Source organism: Schistocerca cancellata, chromosome 5 (assembly GCF_023864275.1).
Source record: "Schistocerca cancellata isolate TAMUIC-IGC-003103 chromosome 5, iqSchCanc2.1, whole genome shotgun sequence".
NCBI classification, from domain to species: Eukaryota; Metazoa; Arthropoda; class Insecta; order Orthoptera; family Acrididae; genus Schistocerca; species Schistocerca cancellata.
In genome coordinates, this window is record NC_064630.1 from 419,126,811 (window position 1) to 419,144,461 (window position 17,651).

The 17,651-nt window shown below is 44.0% G+C and overlaps 1 protein-coding gene across 1 annotated transcript in view; it reads right to left on the reverse strand.

Annotated features, from left to right (window-relative positions):
* LOC126187652 (uncharacterized) overlaps positions 1–17,373 on the reverse strand; it is a 52,762-nt gene extending 35,389 nt beyond the window's left edge. Inside the window, exon 1 of the mRNA XM_049928862.1 lies at positions 17,331–17,373. The gene's annotated coding sequence lies outside the window, so the exon portion shown is untranslated. The remainder of the gene's footprint in view (positions 1–17,330) is intronic.
* Positions 17,374–17,651: the final 278 nt, after the last annotated feature.

Genomic DNA, 17,651 nt, shown 5'->3' on the forward strand with positions numbered 1-17,651 from the left:
GTAAATGGACGTTCATGCTACCTTTGCGACGATCGTTGACCTTCAAAGACCTTACTGTTGCATATCATTGGATTCATCTCGATAGCCGCTATTAGAAAATAAGTACCAAACTATAGCATATCATTTTTAAAAACGATGTTGACATTCATATCTCGGAAGCGACCCCTCCCACCCAGCAACAAAAAACCACCGTCATATGCATGTCCCGTGCAACTTTTCTCCCACAAACTTTTGAGCTCCTGTCATACCTTCGGAGTTATTCTTGGTGGCAACAGTTAGTGACTCACCCTATAATCATACATTTACAGACGCTGGGGCCTATAACCTTGACGTTCTGTCACCCTGTTGGATGACATTTCTGGACATGGGTTCCTAAGTAAAACATGATCTACTAAGTCCCCTCTATAGCTTCTAGAAGTGTGCAACATGAATTTTAAAATACCCTCTAGGTCAGGGCACTTTTTCCCAGTTTTGGCAGTGCGTAGATTCCTTTCCTAAAATGAAATTCACGAAGGCCTGGAAAATTACTCATCTCTTCACTGTACTAATTTTTTTCAACCACATATTTCCTTACACGTGGAAACAGGGGAAATTCAAATTGTACCAAATTGGGCGAATAAGGTGATGTTGCAGTACTTTATACTTGAAACGTCTTTGTGTGAGCTAGTGCATTGTCCAGATGAAAGATGATTTCATTTATATGAAACTAAAGGTCGTCCTCACGATTTCTTTTTCCACGCTGTTTGTCCCGAACAGTTATTGTTTCACCTTTTGAAAGGTAATCCATGAGAATAAGCTCTTTTGTATCCCAGAAAAGGCTAGCCTTAAGATTCAAATTTGGACAAACCTTTTTTAAACACGCGTTTTGCACGTTGCAGCTGAATGCAGTTAATCACCCAGTCGCGTTTCGCCTGTTTTAACAAGGGGTCATCAGTGGCTAAACTGGAATGTAATATGGTATTGGTTTACAGGTATTCAGTTTAGATTTTAAAAAATTCACTCATATATTTTAACGTAAAATGCAAGGGTGCTTTCAATCAAAAGTATTTCTCACTTCTTGACTACTAAACTGCTTTCACTCATGTGGTAACAGATTGAAAGTCGCACTTTTCTGGTATTTTGTGTGTTCTTAATACGTTTGAGGCAAAAAGTTTCGTCTTTCACTAAATTCTTTGCATATACCGTGATTTACACTTTAAATTCAATGTGAATGGCGTCACTTTAACAGTAAACACAACTGCATCCTTTATTCGAGGTCTTTGGTGTGTCATTTATTTGTGTAAGTGGTGCAAACAGTCTTGACTTTGTGTTAGCTTTATCTGATTCTGTGTGTGTGTGTGTGTGTGTGTGTGTGTGTGTGTGTGTGGTTAGCAGAGATGTGATGGGGGGCGGGTTAAGATAGCACATGTGTTTGTGAGAAGTATATTGTACCTTTTGAAGGCACATGGGTGGTAAGAGATTGGTGGCTGACTGGATTTTTTGGGGAGGAGTAAGGAAAGGAATGTGATTGATGGTTACCTATTAGAATGATTGTCTACGATGTTATAAATTAGTGTAAAAAGTGAGTTGTTTATCAAGTTACCCTGGTTATTTAAGAGTAGTGTCTTTGCTGAGTTTGTTTTGTGTAAATGATGCGGTAGTTTTCTGAAAATTTGACAAATGGCTTTCATTATTGATTCTAATTATTTCCAAGTCTTTTGTAGTTGACCTGTGGTTCAATTGCCTTTTTTGTCAACAATAATGACTGTCTCCGTAGTTCTTTAGCGCAACTAACTTTCTTACGTAGATTACTTTGATAAGAAAGCGAATGGGAAACGATGGAAGAATTACGGTTTCTTATGTTTATCTTTACTGCTAGACCAGAGTCCCAGTATCCAGTCAATTTCAAAGCTTTAAACCGTTGAAAAAACTTTGATTATTTTTTTTTCGAAATCTCCGCTGAGTTTTCGATGTTGGGAATGATTGAAAACGAGGAAATTTCCCGGTGTGTCACAGTTGGTAAATGCCTCGCAGTAATATCACATGATAAGTGGAACAGTTTTCTTTACACGTCTTTTTAACGTAGTTGTAACGTGTGTGTTTCATTCAAGAGAATGAAATGGAATACTACGCAGTCACAAAATTGTTAGTTTTATGTGCTATGTCGCCGATGGAAGTTCATCTGACGTACATGAATATTTATGAGGAGTGTACTTCTTGAGTTTAAAAAGATGATAAATGGGTGACTAGACTCAATGGGAGCCATAGTGCTCCCGAATATCATTCAGGTGAAGGAAGTCCCGTAATTGAAACAGTTGTAAAGTTGGGAAACGCACAATACAATAACCGTATGTTACTTCCAGCCGACAGAGATCAGAGAGTAAAAATGTACGAGATAGCTGCCGCGACGGACACCTCGGAACAAACAGTACGGAACATTTTGCATGAAGAATTAACTGTGAGAAATACTTGTGGAAAATGGGTACCGCATTTGTTGCTTACTGACAAACCAGACAGTTGGAAACGAATGTTCCAGCAATATTCTAACCGTTTTGAGAAACATCCAACTTACTTTGTGCCGCCATATCAACTACTGGTGAGACGGGTGTGCACCACTTCTAGTCGGATACGTAATAGCGAGGAGAGCAGTGGGCGGAGCCTGTGGCCTGACTGCACCGAAGAAGGCGAAACAAATTTCTTATGCCAAAAATATCGAGATCAGTCTTCTTTGGGTTGTAAAGTGGTTCTTGTTTCTGATTACTCTGAAAACAATAAAATAATAACTGAGACATTTACTCAAGCTTTTGGATCAATTGCTTGAAAAAAGTGTTTACGAAGATGCCTAGACTTTAAAGTTTTTCCACGACAATATATCGGCCAACAGAAATGCTTCAGCAATGGCAGTACTGAGACATGTCACGTATTAATTGTCGGAAAACCCATCGCATTCATCACATCTCATCTTTCTCATTGCCTTGTGTTTTATGAGGTTTACATTGTGATATGGCTGGAAAAATGCTTATGAAGACGCCTGGATTATAAAATTTCTTCACGACAATGCATCCCCGAACAGAAATGCTTCAGCAATGGCAATACTGAGACATATCTATTACTTGTTGGAAAACCCACCACAATCATCAAATTTGATCTTCCTCCTTGTCTTGTTTCGTATTTTACGAGGTCGGCATCGTTATATGGGTTGAAGCAATGCTAGTAACAGCTGGTGGTCGGATGCCCTTTCCGACCCCCACTACTCCTCTTGGGACAGACTCAAGTTCCCCAACTGTCTGCATCTAGATTAACACTCGTGGTCAAGTGTAAGATCGTCTTCTAAATTTTTACGTTGCGTGTATCTGAGGTGAGATCTGGGTTCAAAAATGTTCAGATGTGTGTGAAATCTTATGGGACTTAACTGCTAAGGTCATCAGTCCCTAAGCTTACACAATACTTAACCTAAATTATCCTAAGGATAAACACACACACCCATGCCCGAGGGAGGACTCGAACCACCGCCGGGACCAGCCGCACAGTCATGACTGCAGCGCCTTGGACCGCTCGGCTAATCCCGCGCGGCTGAGATCTGCGTACTAGCCCTGTGTTTCAGGAGCTTCTCGTCCAGGTCATGAAGGCCCAAACAATGTCGACCAGCCGCCGTGCTATGCTGTGCATCGCGGTGTCATGTGCAAGCGGTAAGGAGGGCGTGTGGTCAGCACACCGCTCTCCCGGCAGTTCTGTCGACTTACCAGACGGTGGAGCCTGTACTACTCAATCAAGTCGTTCCTTAATTCAAATCACGAGATTGAGTTTGCCCTGTACCACTCCTACCACCGAGGAAAACGCCTTAGCAGTACCAGGAATCGAAACAGGACTGACCGGCCGGGTATTAGCCTAGTCGGATATGGGAAACCGCCTAAAAACCACATCCAGTCTGGGCGGTACCCCAGTTCCCGTCGCTAATCCGCCAAGCAGTCTGTCTAGGGCCTGTGCGTCTCCCCGAATCCCGGAAACGGCGTGTTAACGCGCTCTGTTATCCTAGCTGGTATTCGTCATATTTCGTACGCTCTAAAAGTAGATTATTTTCCCATCTACTGAAATTTGTTCCTCGAAAACATTTTGAGTGCAATGGAGAGCTTGTGGCAGCCATTCGTTAGTGTTTTGTAGAGTATCCAAAAGTGCGCTGCTGGGATGGAATTCACAGACGTGAAAAATATTGGATAAGTGCATTGGCCCGAAAGAAGATTTCGTTCGGATGTCACTGCGGGGCCAGTAAAACGCGATTAAATTTTACGCATGCCTCTCGTAAGTGTGGTGTCCACGGTGGCTGCTCTGTATGCTTGCTACGTGGAAGCAATAATGTGGCTTGACGGCACGGTATCGTCAAGGCTTCGTAAGAAGGTGCGCGTGAGTCAAAACGATTGCTGAAAGTGAGGCCGGTTGCTAGGGGACGAGTGTCGGCGGTTGAAAATGGGGGTCAGGATCGAACCAGGCGGCAGGTGCTAGTGACCCCAGCAGCGGCGGACGCGGCGCCGTTACGAAAGCGCCTGTGGTGGGCGTCGTGGCGAGGCGTCCGCAAACGGGACGCACGGCGTCGCTGGCTGCGTCACGCGCGGCGGTGAAAGTGCGCGCGGCTGTTGCCAAGACTGCGCCTCAGGCCGGGACGCTACCTTGAGGCGCGTCTACTGCGAGCGTCTAGCAAAGGCGAGGCCTGGCTAGCACAGTAATGTCTGAGGCCACTGCTGCAAGAGCCTACTGCTATATATGAGGGGCGCGCAATAAGTAATACAACAAATTTTCTTTCACGCCCATTTCTGGTAGAAAAAATGTGGGATTTACAGTGGGACATCGCGGAATATTCCCACTTCTGCCCCTGTAGTTTCACGAAGTTCCGATAGGTGCCGGTACTTATGTAGCCTTCAAAATGGCGTCTGTAAAGGAGGTGCGTTCCAAGCAAAGAGCTGCCACTGAGTTTCTTTTGGCGGAAAACCAGAGCGTCGCAGACATTCATAGGACTTCGCAGAATGTCTGCGGAGACCTGTCAGTGAACAAAAGCACGGCGAGTCGGTGGGTGATGCGTGTCTCATCATCGCAACAAGGTCTCGCAAACTTGTCAGACCTCCCGCGTGGCGGCTGGGCGCACACAGCTGTGATTCCTGCAATGTTGGAACGTGCACACTGTGATTCGAGGTGATCGACGGATAACAATCAGACACGTTGCTGTGCAACTGGACGTGTCTGTTGGTAGTGCTGACACACTGGTCCACCAGTTGAGGTATTCAAAGGCGTGTTTCTGGGTTTCTCGCTGCCCAACAGCAGACCATAAAAAACAACGAAGGACCTTCTGTGCGGAACTGTTTGTGCCTTACAAGGCTGTTCGTGACAATCTTTTGTCGTGCATCGCCACAGACGATGAAAATTGGTTCATCACTTCGAACCGGAAAGAAAACGGCAATCCGTGGAATGACGCTACACCACCTATCCTACGAAGAAAAAATTCAAAGCCACACTCTCAGCAGGTATGGTTATGACGAGAGTCTTCTGGGACTCTGAAGGCGTCATTCTGTTTGATGTCCTCCCTAATAGTACAACGATCAACTCTGAGGTGTATCGTGTTATCCTCATGAAACTGGGGATAAACTACAAAAATGGAAACGAGCTTCTCCTTCTTCGGGACAACACAAGGCTTCAGACAAGTCTGCGCATCCGAGATGAGCTCACAGAACTTCATTGAACTGTTCTTCCTCGTCCAGTCTACAGCCAGGATGTCGCATCTTCCGACTTCAGTCTGTTTGGCCCAGTGAAAGGGATGCACTCCAACGGAGTGGATGATGCGGGTGTTGTTGATGCAGCAAGATACGGGCTCCGACGTCGACTAGTAGAGTGGTTCGATACAGACATGCAGGCCCTCCCAGTAAGGTGGCGTAAGGCCGTTGCACTGAACAGAGATTATGTTGGTAAACAAGGACTGTACCCAAAAGAGTGGCGAATAATACGGTGTATTATAATCCTGAATAAAACCAATTGCATTATTGAAAGCCTCTTATATTTCCTTGAGGACTATTTGCAACGTTGCAAACGTTTCAGAATGATTTACTTGTTTCGCTGTTAAGATACGGTAATCATCCAAAACATTATGACAACCGCTCGCGGCAAGAGTGGTTGCCACTTGGTTTCATTGCGGGCACGTGACGTGTCATAAGGGAAGTATACATACAGACCAGGGGCCATTCTGACGACTACAATGGCAGAAAATGGGGAAATTCATGACATGAGCGACTTTGAAGAAGGACAGAGTGTTCTGGCTGGGCGCCTAGGAACGAGTTTCTCGGAAACAGAGAAGGCAGTCGGCTGTTCCCATTCTGTTGTCTTGAGTAGCTATGCAAAGTGTCTGAAACCACGAACATGCGATAAGGTGTTGGACCTCACCTCATCACATAACGTGGTCGGAGGCTTGCCTGCTTGTAGAGACGGACAGGTGCTGCTGATCTGTGGACCATCTGACGACATGGTGGAATGGCTACAGGATTGTGGAGATCGAACGTTAATCAAAGGGAACACGTCACCTGGTCGGATGAATCACGTCATCATCCAAGCCAACGGCTGTTCGATACATAAACCTCGCCACGGACGCTGGTCGGTGGGGGCAGCATTATGCTATAGGGGGCACTCACCTGGGCTTACATGATAGTTGTGCAGATAATCATAGGCACCATGACAGCTGTTGACCACGTGAACATTGAACATTATTGCGGAACTCCTGGATCCCTTCATGGACGACGTCTTCCCCAACGGCGATGGCTTCTCCCAGTAGGATAACTCCGCGTCATATGGTCAGAATCGTGCTACAGTGGTTTTAGGGGCATGATAATGAATTCACGTTGATATCTTAGTCACCAAATTCGCCCAATCTGAACCATTTGGAACACGCCTGGGACGCTATCAAGCATTAGCTCGACGTCCACATACCACCGGCCCGTAATTTACGTGAACTGTGTGGCCTGTTCGTAAATATCTAGTGCCACATACCCCAGAAACTTATCGAAAGTATGCTGCGCAGAATCGCTGCTGTGTTGCGTTGAAAAGGTGGGCCAACACGCTACAAAGCAGGTGGTAGCAATGTTTTGGCTCATCACTGTATTTAGCGACGGAAAGGTTTATGATTTAGCACTCTTTCGGATTTAGTACTCACACAAATTGTGGGGCACATACAACAGCACTAGTTGCTTGCGATGCTGTATGTGTGTATGTAATTCGATATCTCAGCTTAGTGCTCAGCATAGATGGTTGCTATGCGGAGGACCAGGGTTTGATTCCCTGTACTGCCGGTGTGGGGCGGACTAGCCTCGTGATACCAACCGAGGTGCTGTTTGATGGAATAGCAGCGGCTTCACCGCCTGGACATTCTGCAGAACGGCCGGGATAGTCGTGTGATGACCACACGCCTCTCCAAACCATATCTGCGTGACATCCCAGAACACAGAGTGACAGGCATCCCGTAGAGATCCATCGGGCCTCCAGGACCTCTCGAGAAGCTCTTTTCTCATGTGTGTACGTACTGAGCGATAATTAAGTGCAAAACTCAGTGAAAACCTCGCTACTGGTCTACTGATTCACTTGCCCACAACGCCAACAGGCGGTATTTAATCTCGTGGTGGGCAGTGGACATAATGTTTTGGCTCGTAAGTTTATTGACTACTGTTAAAACGACATCCGTCCAAAGTTTGTATGTTAATGGAAAATGGAGGAACATTTGTGTTAAACGTCACATCTTCGACAAGGTCATCACAGACGTAGTCCTAGGTTGGATAACGATGGACGTAGTAGTAAACTGGCTGCTGTATTTCCGAAATCTCGTTTGGTGAGCTGACGGAAATATCAGCAGTTGTTGAAGATGTCACTGGGCAATTTTCTTATTTGAACATTTTATACGCCAGGAGAAACTCAGGTTTCACAAATATTCAGATGTCACCTCAATATTCATAGGAATACTCCGTATTTAACGTTGGCTATAAGTTACACCCAATGCCTTGTTAACAGTTCACAACTACAACTTGCACGACGTCGATCTGTTTCTTCCTTATTTTAAACAGTCGGTTTAAGAACATGTTTCTCTGTGTCTTTCTTGAGTAAAATCGCATAATTGAAAGAACAAGCCTTAACCGAGCTACTTTATGTACTTTCGGCAAGTAAAACTGCAGATAACTGCAGTTACATAATACTGAACTGTCGATGACGAAGAGGAGGAGGAGCAGATTAGTGTTTAACGTCCCGTCGACAACGAGATCATTAGAGACGGAGGACAAGTTCGGATTAGGGAAGAATGGAGAAGGAAATCGGCATTTGCCTGAAGCGGTTTAGAGAAAGCACAGAAATCCTAAATGAGGATGACCGGAAGGGGGTTTGAACTGTCGTCCTCACGAATGCAAGTCCAGTGTGCTAACCACTACGTCACCTCGCTTGGGGTCCACTGTCCATGCATAATATCTGCGGTGGATAGTAAGAGATTGTTTGCAATGGAAAATGTCTTTGACGTAGAATTTTTGCTGTTCTAGAGCATTTGCCTTCCAAATTATGCTCACTGTAGATTTGGTAGTTCGGCTTAGAGCTTCTTATGTAGAGTAAAACTGAAGTTCCCCGCTCTAAACAAGCTGTTTTACGTTCTAAAAATTTAGACTTACTTTAAATAAATGAGATTTCCAAATACTCTTACCAGTTCTACAAATCATTTAGTAAGACTGTGGCTTTAAAATTTAGCATTGAACAAGGCTGGAAAATAACACGGGATATATGTTGTTTTAGTCTGGCTGACAATTAGCTCAGAAATGGCTGGTGGTTTCCTCTGTCCTAACGACTGTTTGCTCTGTAGAACATTGTGAGATCTAGTATATAACTTTGCCACTGATGATGTCACTGCCGGCATCATGTCATCTACAAGAGCAAACAAGAGGTAACAGCCCTGAAATCACGCACGACGTTAAGCGTACACAGATGTGAGGAAAACCACTTAACTTCCACAGTAAAACATGAAACCACAGGGTTTTAGTACCATATTCATTCATGTAGCGGATTGTAAAGCCGTATTACGTAAAAGTCTGAAAATACAGTTGTATAATTAGCAGTCTCCGCAGATAAACGCATATCGTGAGTCGTGAGAGACAGTTAATGCGGAGTGTGAGGTAAAAAATGTAACCAGGAAGGAGCTACATCCAACGCCCTGTGTCGTTACCACGCTTGCGTTTCTAACCGTTTAAATTGTGTTTCGAAACAGCGAAGTGTAGGTGCTGACAATCTCTTATTCACTGCTTCTCCACCATTAAATTCTTCTGGTTTTATGAGATGTAAGGAAGGAGTCGTCAACAAAGCTTGCTATAAAAAAAGGACAGTTGTTCTATGGGATCATTAGCCAGTTAACACAAACGGATAGTCACATTAATTGGGGAGATTTTCATTTTCATGCATAGACACCTTTCCTCGCGTGACATGTTACATCTTAAATGTAACTATTGAAATGACTGTGATAGTCCACTTTCAGGTGTTATTCTTCGACGTTTGTGTCTTCTTCACCACACAGCCAGATCCATTGTGGATCGTGGTCCATGGCGGGGGGGAGGGGGCAGCATCGTCTTCAGTAATCTTCCGCATCTGTACATGCAGCTGCTGGTTGGCTGCAGAAGATTACTGAAGATGATGTTCCCAGACGGATCAAGAGTGACAACGAGGTTGGCCATCTGAAGAGGAGACAAGCATCGAAACGTAACGGCTGAAAGAGATGTTCGTGATTATATCTGAAAGGAAAATTTCTTGTTACAAATGACTATTGCTCACACTCAGCCAATAAATGGCTAATTTAAACATTGTGCTCGTGTTTTTGATAAGATAAGGGGGAAAGCGAAATGTGGTGTAATCATCTTGTCTCCCTCCTTGCGAATGGTGGGACATAAAATTATCATCTGAAGTCTTCATCCGACGATCAGAGCCGGTATCACATGTCCTCACTTGACGAGGGGCTGTGGAGAGATTTGGGCGAGGTTCCAGCAAACAGCCCAAAACTGTGGCGAACAGCCACTACGTAGCTACACCCTTGTTGGCCAAAGTGTGGCGAAGAAAATTTATTTCACTGCTGGTGTCCTATAGCAACATTTTCTACGGAATCGGTTATAGACTTTTGTTGATCACTTCGGGATTCGGCTATAGAGCTCTAGGAAAGTCATTTACTGAAAAGACAGAAATCGGAAAACATTCCTAAATGTTATGTTTCGAAAACGAGGAGAAGAAGTAGCACATGTTTTTAAAATTATCTTACTGGAATTTTCCCCAAAATTCGCATAATTTCGTTTCTACTCTCCTTTTTACCGCTTCCCAAACCCGCTGATTTCAGTGAAACAATCTATGCCTTCCAGTCAGCGTTTAATATTTTTAAACTGTAGCACTTGGCTTCAACAGAGCGTTCGCGTGTTCTGCAAATACTAAATGCAGACTTACGTGGAACAGTAATTACAATCTAACAAGCAGTTTTTCAACAATCAGAAGACGTGGTTTACGTCTCTTTCGTCTCTATTGATACATTCAAGTATGGTAAGGTAAGCACAAAGAGGCCACTATTTACGTACTACAGGTAAGTGCAGTTTCCAGTTGCCATTAACGACTTTGCAAAGGAACAAAGACCGCTTGTTCTCTCGAACCATCTGTACAAATTAGAACCAAGCGCTGATTTTCTTTCGGTTTGTTCAGTTACTTGTTCAGATTATTTGATAGGAAACACTTAATACGTAATGCGATCTTGCGACAAGGAATCTCAAGTGCTGTAAACGATCCTACGCGCTAGCGACTGGATGATTCTGAGGAGCTGTTCAGCTTCCCAATTGGGGAACGTTGGCTCAGCTCGAACAGGGTTTATCTCACGTGAAGTATGAGTGAGTTATATCAAATGTAGTTGTTCGGCATCTGCATCTGCCTTTGTACTAGACAAGTCTAGTACGGTGTGTGGTGGAAGATACATGGTGTGTCAGATTCATTAAGTTGAAAGGTGTAATATGTCTCTAGAATTACTGTGTACTGGAAAATGGGCTCTGAAAGTTCAGGTTATGATCCACCGTCTTGCACTACGGATTTCTTGTCGCCTGTCCACTGTGGTTTGTTGAGCATTTCTGTGATACCCCCACATTAACTTAACTGGTCCACAGCGAATCACGCAATCTTCTTTGAATCGTCTCTATCTCTGCCATTAATTCAATTAAAAATGGTCTCAGTCTGACGAACAACAATTCAAGATTTCGTCGAACCAGGGACTTGTAGACAACATTCTTGAATGAATTGTATCCCTTTAAAATCATCCAGGCAAATCTCATTATGGTTTACAAGTTGTCTATGTCTAGACTTATGAATTTGTTCCATTATAAATCGTCTAGGTGGATATTCCTACACCGTTGATGGTTCTGACTACCTACGAGCAGTCAAACAATTTCTTTTTCGTCTGGTAGATACCTAACCAGCGATCCAGAGTTAGACGTCTTCAAACCATCCGAGACCAAAGTGAGAAACAGTTACCCTAAAAAGGATAGTCTTACATCGATTCCCACGCCCGGGTTCCCGGGTTCGATTCCCGGCGGGGTCAGGGATTTTCTCTGCCTCGTGATGACTGGGTGTTGTGTGATGTCCTTAGGTTAGTTAGGTTTAAGTAGTTCTAAGTTCTAGGGGACTGATGACCATGGATGTTAAGTCCCATAGTGCTCAGAGCTATTTGAACCATTTGAATCTTACATCGATTTCCTACCCTTGCCCAGTACCATAATATGATTCGGAGAAAAATACTGGGAGCTGTCAATGTAGTAAGGACAAATAAAACAGAAACTTTTAAAACGAATCAGCTTCAAATGGTTGAAATGGTTCTAAGCGCTATGGGCTTAACATCTGAGGTCGTCAGTCCCCTAGACTTAGAACTACTTAAACCTAACTAACCTAAGGACATCACACACATTCATGCCCGAGGTAGGATTCGAACCTGCGACCGTAGCAGCTGCGTGGTTCCAGGCTGAAGCGCCTACAACCGCTCGGCTACAGCGGCCGGCAAAAGAATCAGGGATAAATTCATGCTGGTTGTACTGGATCTCGAGTACTGCAAAGACGTATTGTTTTCATGATAGGAGCACACTGCATTTGGTCCTCTTACAATTGTCCTGATATTCCGTAAACGTGTACTTTATTTATTAAACAACGATATGGAACTGTATCGACAGCTGTGCAGAAGTCAGGAAACACGGCATCGACCTAGGCTCCGCTATCTACCATTTTCTTCAACTCGTAAACGAGTAGAGTGAGTCGGTTTCACACAGTCAGTGTCTACGGAATCCTCTTTAATCCGTACAGAGAAACTGAGAACACTGCAAGAAAAATCCATTATATGCGAGCTCAAGATGTGTTCGATACTTCTGCAACAAACTGATGCCAAAGAGGTGTTTATAAAGTTCTGTTCATCTGCCTTGCCATTCTTAAACAACTAGAACGCCCCGAGCCTTTTTCAGACACTGTCAGTATGTGTGTCTCTGATGAATAAAGTATTGCGTTCGTGTTACTTATGACTGTGGAAGAAGACAGAAGGTGAAACTTGATGCCGCTATGTGGCAAAAACCTCCAGTTGTCCAAGTGGTACAACGTGTCCAGCCAAAGGACAGATCGCCACCAAGAGTGACTTATACTTTCTCCTCACAGTATGCTGCAGAGGCCTCTGGAGCTTCAACTGAAGATAGTGACACATGGTTTAGCGATGGAGAACATTTTTAGCGATCTCTCCTCCTTTTATTGGCAAAGTTTCTACAACGAGGATTGTTACCTCCACGCAGAGAGCCACATTTTCACCTCGTTGTTACGGAACCGACTGCCTTGCAGAGTAATCGAAGCATTGTGACGCTCGTGCAGTCATCACGGATCCTTTTATCGTTCAATATTTTGGAAAAGAGGCGGTAAGAAGCGAACCGGGCCAAGATAATTGCTGTTAGCGCCGTCATTACGTTAGTGATTCAGTGCGCGAAACGGCCTCTCTCGTCTGCTCGGTATTGGTGTTAAGGACGCTTTCGTGCCTCACAGCTGTGTGTTAACCGTGGGGCTAAGCGAACGACCGTTGAATGAAAGACAGTGCACTCCGCCGCTATTAAATGGGGATGGGAAACAATACGCTAGGCGATTTTTAAATGGTGACTAACTATCTTTTGAGTTCGATTACTTTCTGAGTGATAAAGCTATATGCAACAGTTACATAATTTATGTAAGTCAAAGCGTCTTCACAACCTTGGTAGGTTTTACGGTGAAGTTTAATATAAGAAGGCGTGCTGAAAAGCTATGTCTCCCAATTTTTTATGAAAATTTTAAAGCTTTTTAAATAGAAGAAACGTCATTAACATTCTACGTCTTTGTTCTTCATTATTACATATTTGCAGCCCTCTGCTACTTGAGGGTTTTGAATTGCATTGTGTAACGTGGAGGTATGTAACGTAACTATGTCGGTGTGTGAGAATTCGAAGATTTCGTCCGCTCATGCAGTATCCTCTCCTTAACATGACAATGCCAGACCACACGCGAGCGCTGCGAGATCTGCAATAATCCGACGTCTTGGGTTCACAGTCGTCGATCGTCGTCCATGCGGTCCCGACTTGCCTCATCTCATTTTTGTCTTTCGAGGACTTCACTTTCATAGTGATAAGGCTGTGCAAGCAGAGGTGATATTGTGGTTCCGTCAACATTCTACAGTGACGGTATCAAGAAACTGATCTCTCGCTGCGAGAATGTTGCCAGGGTGACCAGTGATATGTAGACATGAAGCATAAAGATGTAGAATGTTAATAAAGTTGGTTTTATCTAAAAAGGTTTAAGATTTTTCACATAAAAAATTCGGAAGCATTAATTTTCAGCACGCCCTCGTGGAGTCGATTGCACATGCTTCACACAGTGTTTATTTAGCTCTCGCAACCAGTTGCGCGATTTAACGATTCCATCTTCAGGTGACATTTGCGTGGTTGTTTATCAACGTTCACACCCACTCCCTCCCCCCCCCCCTCCCTCCCTTTATCAGAGTCATATAATCGAGTCAAAAAAATATTCAAATGTGTGTGAATTCCTAAGGGACCAAACTGATGAGGTCATTGGTGCCTAGACTTACAGACTATTTAAATTAACTTACCCTAAGGACAAAACACACACCCATGCCCGAGAGAGGACTTGAACCACCTACGGGAAAGTCTGCGCAGTTCGTGAAATGGCGCCTCTAACCGCGCTGCCACTCCGCGCGGCCTATAATCGAGTCCACATGAGTATTTGTGTTCATTACGCTCACACAAGGAAAAGAAGGAACGTTAAAGTTTTAGATCCCGCCGACGACAGAACACAAACTCGAGTTAAGGAAGGCACATTTCTACTTCTACATCTTTACTCCCCGAGGCACCTTTCGGTGCGTGGCACCAGTGATATTTTTGCGGAACCTGGTGCTCGTGCTGGGATAAGCGGGCTGTTGCAGGTAGCATACAGGCACAGTACGAAGTTGGTTTCCCACCTAGCAGTGTAGCACAGTGTGCTGTTGCCTACGACACCTGTTAGTAGGGCACAAGCTCCAACATGATCGCGAATTGAACACTGACCCGAAAATGGAATAAATTTCCTTTATTTCACGTCTATGGTCACAAATTTTTAGGTCCTCAGACTACCGGTTTCGGTCAGCAACGACCATCTTCAGATCTGTTTTATAAAAACTTGTTCTAACATACAGGTGCCGTAGTGGCATTTGACGATGCCACTATGGCTCCAGTAAATTACGGCATTAGAAGGTTGAAAAAGTGCGACCTGCTGGTTTTCCCCAGTATTCGAGTGGGAGCTAGTTTGGGTTGGAATGTGACAGTTTGGTTGTGGCTTGGCGAAGCCAACGAATGTGAAAGCAAAGAACCACCTCAAGTGTCTTGGCCTCCACAGAAATGTCAACACGTTCCATCTCCGCACAAGTGTCACACCGCACAATTGTCGCAAACTGACGATATCGTCCAGGTATTCATCTTAAGTGATTTAGGGAACTTACGGTAAACTTAAATATGTTCTGGATGAATTGAAGGGGATTCGAACCGCCTTCCTTTGGAATACGAGTCCAGTGTCTTAGTAAACGCTCTCAGAGGTCAAGCACCTGAAAGCATATCTCTGTAAGCGAGCTGTGTATAGAGCGTTATACACTCTTGTTTACTTTCGACTAGTGCATAGGATGGCTAATGTTTGATAGATGTGGGTTTGGGAACATAAACGCCAAACGCTCATAACGGTTATTACTTGCAGATGGTATTGTTAAATCGCAGTAATGGCAGCGAACATAAATTAAAATTCACAAGAAACACACGCAGGCAGTATTTTCAATTTGCCCAAAACCTTTACACAAGAAGAGATGACTCAGAATCTTAATTCTCTCAGAGAGATGTTTCACATTCTTTTGCATACAATTCAGTCTGATGCTGTTATGGGCAAACTGACAAAGCGTCGAACGTATTAGAAGAAATCCACAAATGAACTGGAGTCAAAGCAAAGCATACAGAAAATGGTGTCAAACTCGGTAAAGAGCTCACTCTTAGATTGGTTGCCTTGGTGACCACATGGGCTGGTGCAGTAGGCGTGGATGTGTTATACATGCAATAAAGACGAGTGTCGTGATACGGATTTAGTTTTCGGCATTGGATGTTCTGATGGGAGGAAAGCGAGGGCACAGCGCGACGCCGAGCCACACTTGCTGACCAGAAAAACTGAGAAATAAACAGAAAACAGCGAAGAAAAAGAATGTGATGTTCGAAGTGCTGTATTTCGAAAGACTAACGAAACATAACGGATATCAGAATCGAGTTGGTTCAGGCGAAGAGCCGGCCGTGGTGGCCTAGCGGTTCTAGACGCTTCAGTCCGGAACCACGCGACTGCTACAGTCGTAGGTTCGAATCCTGCCTCGCGCATGGATGTGTGTGATGTCCTTAGGTTAGTTAGGTTTACGTAGTTCTAAGTTCTAGGGGACTGATGACCTCAGATGTTAAGTCTCATAGTGCTCAGAGTAATTTGTTCAGGCGAAGAATTGTTTTTCAGGGACTGGATTTTCTAATCGAAGTGTAGGTATAGAAATTAAGAAGGAATTTCTGACGGTGTACGTGTGAAAATGAAACTTGGACCGTGTGAAAGCCGAAGGTGAATAAATGTGTGAAGCATGTGGAACGTAGTGGTACGGAGTGATGATTTGTGTTCTCTTACTTTTTCAAAAGAAAGTTTAAGAATCGTAAACAAACGCTATAATAATTCGCCTGCTGCACTGTTATATCCCCTGATGTCACTACTGAAAATCAGAATTCTCAACTTAGGAGTCAAAACCGTGCAGCAAACAGTATTTTCACTTTTTGTCATTAAGTGATCCCTATACACTGCTATTTCTTCATAATTCAGCTCAGCCATAGCCGAACCTTTTTATTTGCATTATTTTAACGAGATCTCCAGAGCCTCAGCACAGACATTACGTGATCATCGCCAATTTTACATTAATGTTGCTGATTATTACGGTAGCGCCGTTTGAGAATCATGGAAGGGATAAGACTTTACCATTACTTTGATTTCTATTGTTCAAATATTTTTTCAGTTTGTTTTAAACTTTAGTTAAAAAAGCTGATGAGTTTTCGTGAAACCTGTACAGCAAAGACATTTTGTAATTTACCACTAGTATGTATTTATAGCCGGGAAGGGTAGGAGAATTTCTTAAGAGGTGAATCCAAGTCGTTATCTTCTTGGTCTGACATCGATAAAAGTACATATGTTATGAACAGGAAGGTTAGCTGAAACAGAACATCGCTTCACTAAGTTAGTCCGATTGGAGGTGGCCATGCTGCAAATAATTTGAAATATTATTGTTCTGCTGGTACTAAATACATTTAGATGGAAGCTTCTAAGTGAAATGACAACGAATTATTACTTATCAGACTCTGCAGTACTGCTTATGTGGTGTGGAGACGAGAATGTTATGTTAAAAACGACACATAAAATTTCAACGCCACGTAACTAATAATAAAAATTGTCGTAAAATATTTTCATCTTTGTTCTCAAATCAGACTGAATCTAAATGTGTCTATCGTTATCATCATTACAACTTTCGCGGTGATAGCAAATTTTTTTCGATGTTGTTCTCAGTAAATTTTTGCATTTGATGTCTTATGGGGGTCAGAAGGTGACTTACGGACGAATAAAATTTTCAAGATGAAAAAACATCGCGACTGGTTGCCGTTCTTCTAAAACAAAAACAAAAAAAAAAGAAAAAAACGGTCTTTGACAGCGTCGACGGCAGCCGCGTTAGCGCATCCACTTACCTTGGAACGCGGGACGAGAGGCGGTTAGAAAATCCGTGCGCTGCGCCGCAGTCGTGTGTTTATATAGGGTGGGGTGGGGGGCGCGGAAGGCTGCTGACGGGAGAAAGGAAGAGGGTGAGGAGGGCGCCCGCCGCGGATCATCCTCTTCCCCTCCCGCCTACTAGACTCTCCCCACTCCCCTCTGCCCCCCACACCCCCCTCCTGACAACGCGGAGTTTACCGACTCATCCTCGGCGGCAGCCTCCGCAGTACCGGCGTCTGCACGAGCTCCTGACCTTGAGAGCTCTTCAGCTGCACTTTCACTTTTCTTCATTCAATGTC